At 37.3% G+C, this 12,105-nt stretch overlaps 1 protein-coding gene across 9 annotated transcripts in view; it reads left to right on the top strand.

Annotated features, from left to right (window-relative positions):
• Nucleotides 1-12,105, top strand: part of LOC126180425 (uncharacterized protein DDB_G0283697-like) — a 221,079-nt gene that overhangs the window by 73,729 nt on the left and 135,245 nt on the right. The window lies entirely within an intron of this gene.

Below are 12,105 nucleotides of genomic sequence, written 5' to 3'. Positions count from 1 at the left end.
CTAGTTTGTACATGGAAACAAGAGGCACACTGTTTTCAAAACATTTTACATGATGAGATGTTTCATACGTGCTCTGTTTCAACAGATCTTTCTTGATAAACTGAAAAATAATGTCCCTGTCCCTTGCTTCCACGAACTCTGTCAGTTTGAGCTCTAAACATTGAAATATTTTGATAGAAAATCAGTTAATTTTTCCAGTAGCTTCTCGGGACAATAATTGAAGTGCCAATAATAGTAATGAGATTGTCCGAACCTGTCAGCTGAGCTTTTCACACCTTGGATACTAAAATTGGGTGTAAGTATTACTTATTTTTGCACCCCTTCTGTTATTTCGACTTGTTATAATGAGAAACTTTCCTTCATATTGACCACTTACATCATCTCGGAGTGAAACACTGTATTGTTAACATTGTAATCTGCAGCAATATGTGCTGTCAGTTTCAAATACCGTCAGAATTGTTCTTGTGATGTAGGATTCTGTGTTTCCTGGTAGCTTACAGGCCCCAAATACAAATCTTCTCCTTTTATAATGTTTGTGCTCTGTGGGCATATACAGCATTCTCCATTGTAAATTTTTGAAGTTATCTTAGTTCCAGTATAATGATGATGATGATGATGATGAAGACAACGATTGTGCATAATGTAATGAATGTAAAATATGCTGAAAGGTGTTTAACATGATACTGAATGGATTGAAATATTTTTCATGTTAAAAGAATTTAATGTTGGATGATGTGTTGATGGAGAAGATAACTGTTTTTTTAGAGCAAGCAAAGTTTTATTACAGTATGGTAATTAAATTTCCTGCTAAAGTTTAGACTTGTGAGTATGTGCATATAGCATAGAGAATACTCCACTTAACAGTTTGAGGTAGGGAACCAGGGGTCAGAGAAGCCAGCTTAAGGAGATATGGAAGTAAACTTGACTGCTGCTTTGTCTAGCATTTCTATTTTCCAGCTTATTTACAACTAACATGTATACAAGTTTACACATATGAGTACATTATTTATTTCCTGCAAGTTAGCAAGAAAAAGTCCTGATGCAGGTTTTGTTTGCTTTACTTTTCTGTAAGGTGTCTGTTGTATTCATTGTCCCATGACAGAATTTGCTGTGAATCAATAACAGACCCATTCATTACTCAGTGCTATCAAAGAACTACAATATAATATGATGGAGCAGTACTGGTGCAGTTTTGCAGAATTTGCTGACATGCACCTTGTGTATGGGGAAGTATGTTGCAGTGCTCTTGCTGCTGAAAGGCTGTACAGGGAATGATTTCATAACAGGCATCATCCGTCATGATGAGTGTTTATTTCTTTCGATTGATGAATGCGGGAAACTGGTTCATTGGAAAGAAGAACTGAGGGACCTGGCTGCATGAGGACCACTCACACACCAGATTTAAGAGGTGGTGCTGGAACATGTTGCACTGGACCCCACTACAAGTACTTGTTGTATTGCACATGAAATACACACTGCACATGCTAGTGTGTGGTGACCCCATAAACAACAATTACACCCATACCACCCACAATGAGTCCATGCAATGCTTGTGACTGATTTTGTTCCAAGGGTCTCATTGCGTCATTGGTTGCTCCAACTATGGATTGATCGACCAGATGTCTTCCAAATCGTGCTTTTCACTGGCGGGACCTCATTTGATCGTGATGGTATTTCGAACAGTAGGAATAGTCGTATATTCTACCTGGACGTCTGAAATGCCACTGGTACTTAATGTTCGTGGAAAGAGTTCTACCTGAGTTTTTGGAGGCCATACCCATTGCTGTACGTGAAAGGATGTGGATATAACATGACGGGGCACCGCCTCACTTCAGTGTGGATGTCCTCAACCATCTCAATGCTGTATTTTCTGATCACTGGATTGGAAGGGGCAGTCCTATTCCATGGCCTGTGAGGTCACCTGACCTGAATCACTTTTTTTACTATGGGGATATCTAAAGCTACTTCTGTATGAGACTGCAGTGGATATGGAGATGGAATTAGTTGCCAGAATTGAAGCTGCCTGTGATGTGATTCAAAACACACCAGGGGTATTTGTCAGGGAGTGTCAGAATCTTGTTCACCAATGTCATCCTTGCATTGAGATTGATAGCCATCAGTTTCAGCATATTTGGTAAGATATAGTATAAATGGTAAGTTCATTGTGTTGATGATATTTGCAGTTAGCTAATGTAAATAAAAAAGTGCACAGTAATGAGATTTTATTCCTATTTCGCCCTGAAAGCTGGCTTCTCTGACCCCCCGGGTTCCCTACCTCAAATGGTTCATTGGAGCATCCTCTATGTGCTGTTAAATTTTTGCACACACATATGGAAACACCCTGTTTTATTATTATTATTATTATTATTATTATTATTGTTTTTTAAACTCTATAATTTGGCTTTACAGTGTTTTCAGCTACAAATTTTCAATAAATTGTTCAGTATCGTTTATTGTTTTATTTATTGTGTCATTTGAAAGCTTATCTAAATACCAGGGCTATTTGGAAAGAAAGGTCCAATCGGTTGTGAAATGGAAACTACAGTAAAAATCCTATGAATCTTTGCATAGGTATGTTGGACAGTGTCTCTAGTATGCTTCTCGGTCATTTTGCTTTGCTTATTTCAGTTCTGAGGACATAACGATGCCTAGAAAAAAATCTCTCCCGCCAAGTATGAGTGCTCCTGATTTCATTCAGCCCACATAACGTAACTGCACTTGTTAATGATTATTTTTGACTGCAATACTGCAGAGGCAATGAGGACACTCCTGCAACGTTTTCGATGGGAAGTGTTTGATCAACCACAGTACAGCCTGTAATTGGCTCCCCTCCTGCCCCCTCCAAGTGTCAACTCTACTCACATGAACTGCTGGCTATGGAGACAAAATTTTGTTACAGACAACAAAATGCAGATCAGTGGAGAGAATCGGCAGAAAGCACAAGTGGCTGCCATCTATGAAAAGTGTATTGGAAAGATGGTACAGTGCTATGACAAATATCTCGGGTGCAGTGGCATATATGTAGAGAAGTAGCTCGAAGATGTGGCTAACTCTTGCAAATAAAAGATTTTTTATTTTCACTGTGCTTTCCGTTTTGTGACCGATCATATGATACTTTCTGAAGAGTCCTTGAAGTTGTGCATACTTTTCGTGATGTCCCACTTTTTTTAATGTAATTCGTACAAGAATTGCCAAATTTATCTGTGTCAAATTCATCGTGCTATGTTTTGAGTTACAGACAGTAGCCAAAATTCTTTGTCATAATTGGTACTGTTTACACGTCATCATCATCATCATTATTATTATTGTGACTGCGACAAATTCATCTGGTGATACTGTAGGCCAAGCCTTCTATTACTGAAACATTCCCAGAGCTTTCATTATATGTTAGCATTTTTTCAGTGTCAGTCTGTTCTTGAGGCACCAAATAATCTGGTTATAGGAGAAGTCACACATGGCAAAAACAATTTTTTTTTTTTACCTTTGATATCACCAAATTCCTTTCAGAGTGCCAGGATACATAGTGCACCTAAGAGATTGAAACACAAATCTTGTTTCTCTTCAATGGCAAGTGAATATTTTCTGAGTAATTTCTTAGATAAAGAAATTCCAAGCTTTCTATAATGGCTTGATCGTATGGTTGTAAAACACTTAAGGTGTTCGAAGGCAATAGTATAACATTTATATCTTTTAACTTACTGTTGGAGACAGTATTTGCAGTTTAAGATTTTATCAAGAAAATTACTTGTCCATGTTATGAATTCAGTTGGAAACACAGTGGCCACAATCCACAATTTTGTGTTTACCTTGTTTCTGCTAGTCTTTATCAGTATAATGAAAGGGGTAGTTGCTACTCACCAAATAGCAGAGATGCTGAGTCACAGAAAGTCACAACAAAAAGGACTGTTGGAAAATTAGCTTTCAACCAATTAGCTCCACCCCAAGTGAATCTGACTCCACTCCATGTCTGACTCCAGCTGCCAGAGACTGTGTGTGTGTGTGTGTGTGTGTGTGTGTGTGTGTGTGTGTTCCGACAGTCTTTCTGTTGTGCTTTTCTGCATCTCATCTCTGCCATATGGTGAGTAGCAACCATCCTTTCCATTGTGTTGTTACAGTCCATCCTGGATTTTCCATTGTTTGATTTTTCCTGACAGCTAGTATTTATAATTTATTTCCCCAAGACAAATAATGGTATTTTCTCAGATGTATGCCGACAGCATCCTGAAAATTCTGTAGTACTTTCCTTAGAGATTTTTCTTCCATTAACACAACTGTTCTTTAAACAGTAAAGATTTATAGGGTAAGCAGCAGCGAAATGAACCAGTTTTGGTGTTGAATACATCTTGTACATCATATTCCTAGTGTTGAAGGCTTCATAGACTGCAACCAATCTATGGTCATGATTTTAAAACTTGATTAGCTTCAGAGCTGTAATTTTTTAACACTGTGCCACTCTTATTCTTGAAATGTTTGAACCAGTCTGGATTCGCAGAAAATTCAGTAGTCACATTCCAGCAATAAATGTCATAATATGGGAGCATTCTGAAACATAGATAGTTTGAGTAAAACAAGCATTGCAGTCTCAACATCTCCCAGCATTGTAGAGTTAGCAGCGCTAAAATTTGGCTGCAGAAAGTGGGTATATTTGTTTGACTGAGAAATGAATCTTTTGCATCATGATAAAAGAAGATTAGTGTACATTAAAAGAAGAGAGAGTACAAATTAACTAATACTTTGTTTGGATGGCAGTTAACATTAAGGTGATGATAAAAGCTTTAAGCTGCTTAGTCTATTTTTCTTTTTTAAAAAATTTGTGAACAGTTTATATTTTCCAACACTTCGTTCTTTAGCCAGTCTGTCTGTTTTAAGATTCAGTTGCATGATGTATTTGAATACAGGCATGATGCATCATCTGTTGGAATTTGAGGGCATATTCTGCAGTGGCAGTGTGGCTCAGTGAATTGTGACTTAGCACTTTTATTTGAGGCATATTAATGTGGTTCTAGCTCCGCTGTGGACATCCTGATCAAAGTTTTCAGTGACTTGTCCAAACAATTTCAAGTTATTGCTAGGATGGTTGATGTTTTTGTAAATGATAAAAACAATGCACTTATTGGAAACAACACAAAGAAGACTGCTTCCATTAACTGAAGAATTACATGTAGTTGTGTATTACTACACAACTGCCATTAGTTGAACCATGTTCTTACATGTGATGGTGTGCATCAAAATTGATAAAGTCTGTTTATATGAACAGTGTGCTCAGACTTGCTCTTGTGCTCACTGAAAAATGTTTAACACAAAAGAAACAAGACTGGAGCAGTGAATTTATGTTCTTACCAAATGTGTTGAATTAGTTATGTTTACTTCAAACATTTTGAATACAAGCACATTATTCTTTCTACGTTGCTCTAAAAACTTCTGCATGTTGTTTCAAGGGGCTGTACTGTTAGAGCATGGTAACCCTTGTTTAATGGTGGTTGTCAGGAAAGTAGGAGGCATGCCGTGACACTTAATTAGGGATACAATGGAGAGAGGAGCAGTGAGTTGAAGGCAGCATCAACTGCTTCTTGCTGTGCTGGCCCCATTATCTGTGGCTATATTAAAGCTGGAGTGACAAATGTAAGATGCAGAGATATTGGCAGCATTCAGAGACAAATGAATATCTTTCAACTGCTGCTGATTTTCTAGTAATACAGTAAATAAATTTCAGCTAGTAATAGTGAATCACAAGGAGATGTGTGATATACTTTGAAAAGGCTAGGAGATACAGGAATTTTTCAGCTACATTGTGTCACGGTTAGGCGGAGATTCTGATATCAGTTACTGGATTGTAAGGCATACCCAGGAGCAGTTATAGACTTAGATTACAATTTAGTAAAGATGAAGAGTAGGCTGAAGTTTGAGACTAGTCAGGAAGAATCAGTGCACAAAAAAGTGAAATACAGAAGTACTAAGGAATTGAGAGATATGCCCAAAGTTCTCAGAGGCTATTGATACTGTGATAAGGAATAGCTCAGTAGGCAGTTGGGTTGAAGAGGTGTGGACACCTCTAAAAACGGCAATCACAGAAGTTGGAAAGATACTCCAGTTGAAAGAAGAAAGTACAAAAGTGCTCAGTGAAATTCAGGAGTACGGAAGTGCAAGGAAGCTAAGGCGAAATGCTTGCAGGAAAAACACGAAGAAATTGAGAAAAAAAAAAAAAGATTGTTGGAAGGACTGACTCAGCATACAGAAAAGTCAAAATAACCTGGAATTAAAAACAAGGGTGGTAACATTAAGAGTGCAATGGGAGACCAACTGTTCAACACAGAGGAGAGCGCAGATAGGTGGAAGGCCTGTATTAGGGGAAAGACTTGTCTGATGACATACGAGGAGGAACAGAAGTAAGTATAGAAGAGAGAGGGGGTCCGGTATTATAATCAGAATTTAAAAGAGCATGGGGAGACTTAAGATTGAATAAGGCAGAAGTAATGTATAACATTACATCAGAATTTCTAAAATCATTGTGTGAAGTGGCAACAAAACGACTATTCACATTCTTGTGTAGTTTATATAATCTGGTGATATACCTTCCGACATCTGGAAAAACATGATCCACACAATTTCGAAGAGTGTGAGAGCCATAAAGTGTGATAATTATTACACAATTGGCTTAATAGCTCATGAATCAAAGCTGCTGACAAGAATAATATGCATTAATATATAAAGTATGATGGAAAATTGGTTCGGGAAGACTGAAAGGTTGAGAAAGCTGGAGTAAGGACTTCAAGCACGCAGTCATAGATCATAGATTGACTTAAAGCTGGAACAGTGTGGAAGAGTCTCATGGACATAATTAGGATACTCCACTTGATAGAGAATTGCCTATAAATGGCAGAGGTCTAAACTCAAATGTGAGACCTGTATGTAGGTAAATGTGTATAAGTTGTCTTTTGTTTCAATGGAGTGATGGTGGGGAGATCCTCCAGGATGTAGAACATGCTGGAAAAACAAGAATACAAAATAAATTCTTACAAACAAAAAGAAATATGCTAATGTACCTTCAACAGATCCCACATGAAATGGTCCTCATGGATATGGAACAAATACTCACAGTATTTGATATTATTAGTAACTTACGCACATCAGTTGGTTGTACTAAGAAAGTCATCAATGGAGTATGTATCACTTAATACATCGTAGCTTTATGCATTGTGTTTAATCTGTCATTGATGGTTAATTTTTTGTTGTTTTAAGCTAAGGGTGTATATGTGAATGGTGATTAGTAGCCTCAAATCAGTATTTAATTCTTCATATCAAACATATTTCACACCCGGCTTCTGTGGCCGAGCAGCTCTAGGCGCTTCAGTCCGGAACCACGCGGCTGTTACGGTCGCAGGTTCGAATCCTGCCTCGGGTATGGATGTGTGTGATGTCTTTAGGTTACTTAGGTTTATGTAGTTGTAAGTCTAGGGGACTGGTGACCACAGCTGTTGAGTCTCATAGTGCTTAGAGCCATTTGAACCATATTACACAGTCCAATAACAAACTTCACAATAACAATAAGATACAGAAATGCTAAAAAAAAAGTTAAGTACACATAGACGTTAAGGAGGAAATAGAGCTACAAAATTGAGTAATTATAAAATCTGTATGTTAAAACCATTTTTGAGAAATGTACTAATAGTTTCTTCCCAATATGTTTAGTTTTATATGAGAAGAAAGACGAAAAAAGCTAGGTATTTGACACTTTGTGTGTCACCACCTGAAGAATGTGCCACATGTTCACTCAAATTCAGCTGTGTTTCACTGCAAATAATGTAAATTTTTACAAAATGTTGCATGCTAATACCTATACATCCCCTAAGCACTGCACATTAGTGGGTTCTTCTTCTGAGAAGGAATCTACATTTCAGTTGAAAAGAAATCTATGTATCAGAGGAAGTGGGTCAAAACACTAAACCTTGCCTTATGTAATGGAAATCAGAAGGAGCTTAATGTGTTTATTGACTGTAAGTTATTGTCTCTCACTTCGAGGCACTCTCGTTCCCACAGATCATCACATCATGAGGAGTAGCAGTGTTCATGCTGGTGCCAATTGCAGATGTGTTTTGTGATGCCTACAATGTGGTGGTTGAGAGACATGTAGTGAACACTATAGGCAAGCATTAAGAGACTTCACTATCTAATTCATAATCTGACTTAGCACTACGCAGGGTACTGCCACTGAACCAGAAATTTTGCTGTAGCTTTGAAACAAATTACACCAACAAATTTTAACAAAACCTTTGGTGAAAAATTTTTTAAATACCACAGTCAGTGTACGTAAATGACATATGATGTCTCAGTTGAAGAACTACATAATTTTTGTTGGTGTGCTTAACACTTTGTTTGCCTTCAACTGTGGTTAAGATTGGATTAATTCTTCAGACTGTCACCAATTAATTACAGTTGTGTAAGTGATTAGATGTAGAATTTTTATCTGCTGTGTTTATGTGGAAAATTAGGGAATGAAAATATTGGTGTAAAAATTGAGGAGTGAGGAGTGATTTTTCAAAGCTTGATATAGGGTAACAGCATAATGTTGTCCTTTTACATCAAACCCTGAACAAAGTTTTAGAAAAAGTAGACTACTGCCGTGCATACGAACACTCCAAATCATAAGGTTTTAGCAAAACATGATATATGTGTTCTTACAGTTATAGCAAAAGTTGACAAATGCAATATAATTACCCTCTTGTGTCCCAGCTCTCTCTCTCTCTCTCTCTCTCTCTCTCTCTCTCTCTCTCTCTCTGCAGCAACCAGTTAACAATAGTGGAGTACACTGGTTGCCTTAAGCGATGTTACTCATTTTAGTAACAATATTTACTGGTGGGAATAGTGTTGCAGCCAGATTTCATTGTCATTGGAACACCTGCAGCTTACTTTTAGACAAGTATTCACTTGACACTCAAGTGTACGTCTATTGAAAGTAGTATTGAAAGAAGTATTGCAAGCGGAAGCAGAATTGATCATGATTCTTGTTTCAGAAAATGGCATGCAGGTCAAAGAATGTTCCAATGGGAAAGAATCCCAATTCAAGAACGGCTTACATCGGCCTGAAATGCAAAGCAAAAAGCGTAAAAACAAAGCTATCATTAAATACAAACATGGACTTGAGGTTTCGCCTTAAAAAGCTACAGGAATGAAAGAATGCAAAGCTGCTGGACTCTGCTAAGAAGAGATTTCCCACTTTTTTCATCTCGTGACAGTAAATAAAATATATCAACATAAGTTTCTTTTAAAATTTCTTCACCTCAGTGCAGAGTAGTGGACGTCCAGGATGTAAAACGGAAGAAAAAAGTAACACTGAAGTATACCATTAGAAAAAGGAATAGTGGAGCATTGCCTGTTCGTGCTGCCACTTTCCTAGGAGTACCTGGCATGACAAAGGACAGGTTATCCTACCTAGCAAGCAGGTTCCATGAAGGAGTAAGGTAGCCAAAGGAAAGGAGAGGCAGTGACAGACCAGGACGGGATCAAAAGGAGGCAACTATTGATATTAAGAATGATATAAACAACTGTAAATGCAGAGCGAGCCACCATGCACCATGGAAGGGGGATGTCTTAAGAGAGGTTATTTGCCTTCAGATCTCACAGTCAATAAAATGTTCAAGAGATTCTCTGAAGAAAGACAACATTTTGAAGTGAAACAATGCTTCTTATCAAAATACCATTGTATATTTTACAAAGATCACAGTCTATCATTCAGGACACTTCATACCGATACCTGATACACTTGTAGGGTTGTTTTAATGGAAATAAAAGCTGGAACATGTCTGCAGAAGAAGAATGAACAACAAACTAGACACATAACATAAAATTTGTGCAAAGTTGTTTTATGACATAATGAAGGAAGATAATCCTACTGTCATTAAGATTTGCTTTGACATGCAACAAAACCATCCTATTCCAAAACTTTCAGTCAGTGAGGTTTTCTGTGCTAGACAAGTATGATTATCCTGGTTGGAGACAGAATCGTCAAGAGGATGCCTTCAAATTGCTTCAGTTTTGCTGCCTAATCTGATAGCGATGCTTACAGCATTCTTGGAAAAGAGCACAAAATTCAATAATATTTTTCACTACATCCTTATTTGTGGCCGTAGCTACATGCCTCCTGACCAAGTGTTGGTAGAATTGAGAAGTCTTACAGAAAGAAAAAGGATCTTGTCTCCTAAAGATCATTACAATATTTTAGAAGAGCATGGTACTCAGAAAGCTCTAAACATAGATTGGACTGTATTCCAATCCAAGCTATTATGCAAAATGAACAACCAGTGTGTCATCTCATACAAGAAAGCAAAGAAAATTGTTAATGTGTCAGTAAGTGATATGCACTCTTGCAATCGAGTGCAAATTGACATTCTGAGATGGAAGAAACCATGCCATCCAACCCTTTTGCCAAAACAAAATATGGTAAACAAAAGAAAAAAGAAATATGTTTCTGCCTTGCTAAAGTATTTTCAAATTCCAGAGGATGCAAAGGAGTTTTACAAAGATGTCTTCGATGAATAATGTATAGATGTAAGGGGGTAAACTTCACAATGACAATGTGATTGCAACATGCAATACTTCTTGTATTATTCATAATGTACTTTGTGTAGTACTGACAATAATGATATAAGCTAAACAATTGTGTTAAAATAGTTATTACTGATGTTATTGTATTATGCCTCTGTATTTCTATTTTTATTGATTTTGTTCTCAATAACATCAAAAAGTATATACTAAAATTGCTATATATATTAATATAAGCAACATTATGCACATTACAACAATGCAGGGATATAAAGCACATAAAAATATTTGTTGTGGAAAAAAATACGTGAAATTAAAGAAGGCAACATTACTGATACCAGCAGTAATTACAAGGATTTATCGTCTTTTGAAAAAACGGAAAAATCACACCTTAATATATTGTTACAAAAATTAAATTTTAATATATTTCATTAAAACTGTTTATTAAAGTAAGTGAGATCTAGTAGGCATGCAAAATTCAAGTGCTCAGACATATCTACCTAGGTGAAAATGAAAAAATCTCATATCTGTTATGTTCATAAAGTTTTGAAAAAAACACTCCACAATTGATAGTCCTATATTTTATATTTTGTGTAAGGCGTTTATTATACTACTGCTGTGTACTTTATTTATAGTTTTTGAGTGCAGTATATCACTAGTCTACTGCTGATCAACTTAGAGCTAGCTACTATGTTTGTGGGTGTAACTGGTATAGTATCTTAGGCATGGCTGCAAGAATGTTGCCAGATCTTGCATTGGAAAAGTCAGACATGGAGGAGCAAGATATAAGAGCTCAATGTGTTTGTCGAAAGTGTTGGTTTGTTGATAGACACACAAATAAACACAAACACACACACGAAATTCAAGCTTTCGCAACTCACGGTTGCTTCATCAGGAAAGAGGGAAGGAGAGGGAAAGACGAAAGGATGTGGGTTTTAAGGGAGAGGGTAAGGAGTCATTCCAATCCCGGGAGCAGAAAGACTTACCTTAGGGGGAAAAAAGGACAGGTATACACTCTCTCGCGCGCGCGCACACACATATCCATCCGCACATATACAGACAAAATCAGACATTTGTTTTTAGATATATTTTTGTCATATGCCACTATTTAACAGCTCTGCAGTTAATGCTTTGATTAAAGTAAAACCACAGCAATCCAGGCTGATCCACAGTGCTCAACAGTGTGGATGTATACTAGCTCTGAGAAGAGTAATCACATGTAGATCAGCAACAGTGTGGCAGCTCAGCATTACCATGTGACCTGCTGTACTATAAATTGATCGTATCACTGTTGGGAATACGTATGCCAGCTGCTATCTCACATCTGTTGTTGTTGTTGTTGTTCTTGTAGTGCTGGTGGTGGTTGTCGTCTTCAGTCCGGAGACTAGTTTGATGCAGCTCTCCATGCTACTCTATCCTCTGCAAGCCCTTTCATTTCCGAATAACTACTGCAACCTACATTCTTCTGAATCTGCTTAATGTATTCATCTCTTTGTCTCCCTCTATGATTTTTACCCTCCAAGCTTCCCTCCATTATTAAATTGGTGGGCCCTTTATGCCTCAGAA

The sequence above is a fragment of the Schistocerca cancellata genome, chromosome 1 (assembly GCF_023864275.1).
Source record: "Schistocerca cancellata isolate TAMUIC-IGC-003103 chromosome 1, iqSchCanc2.1, whole genome shotgun sequence".
Lineage (NCBI taxonomy): Eukaryota > Metazoa > Arthropoda > Insecta > Orthoptera > Acrididae > Schistocerca > Schistocerca cancellata.
The sequence above is the reverse complement of the archived record's forward strand: the minus strand, read 5'-3'. Positions and strand labels throughout refer to the sequence as shown.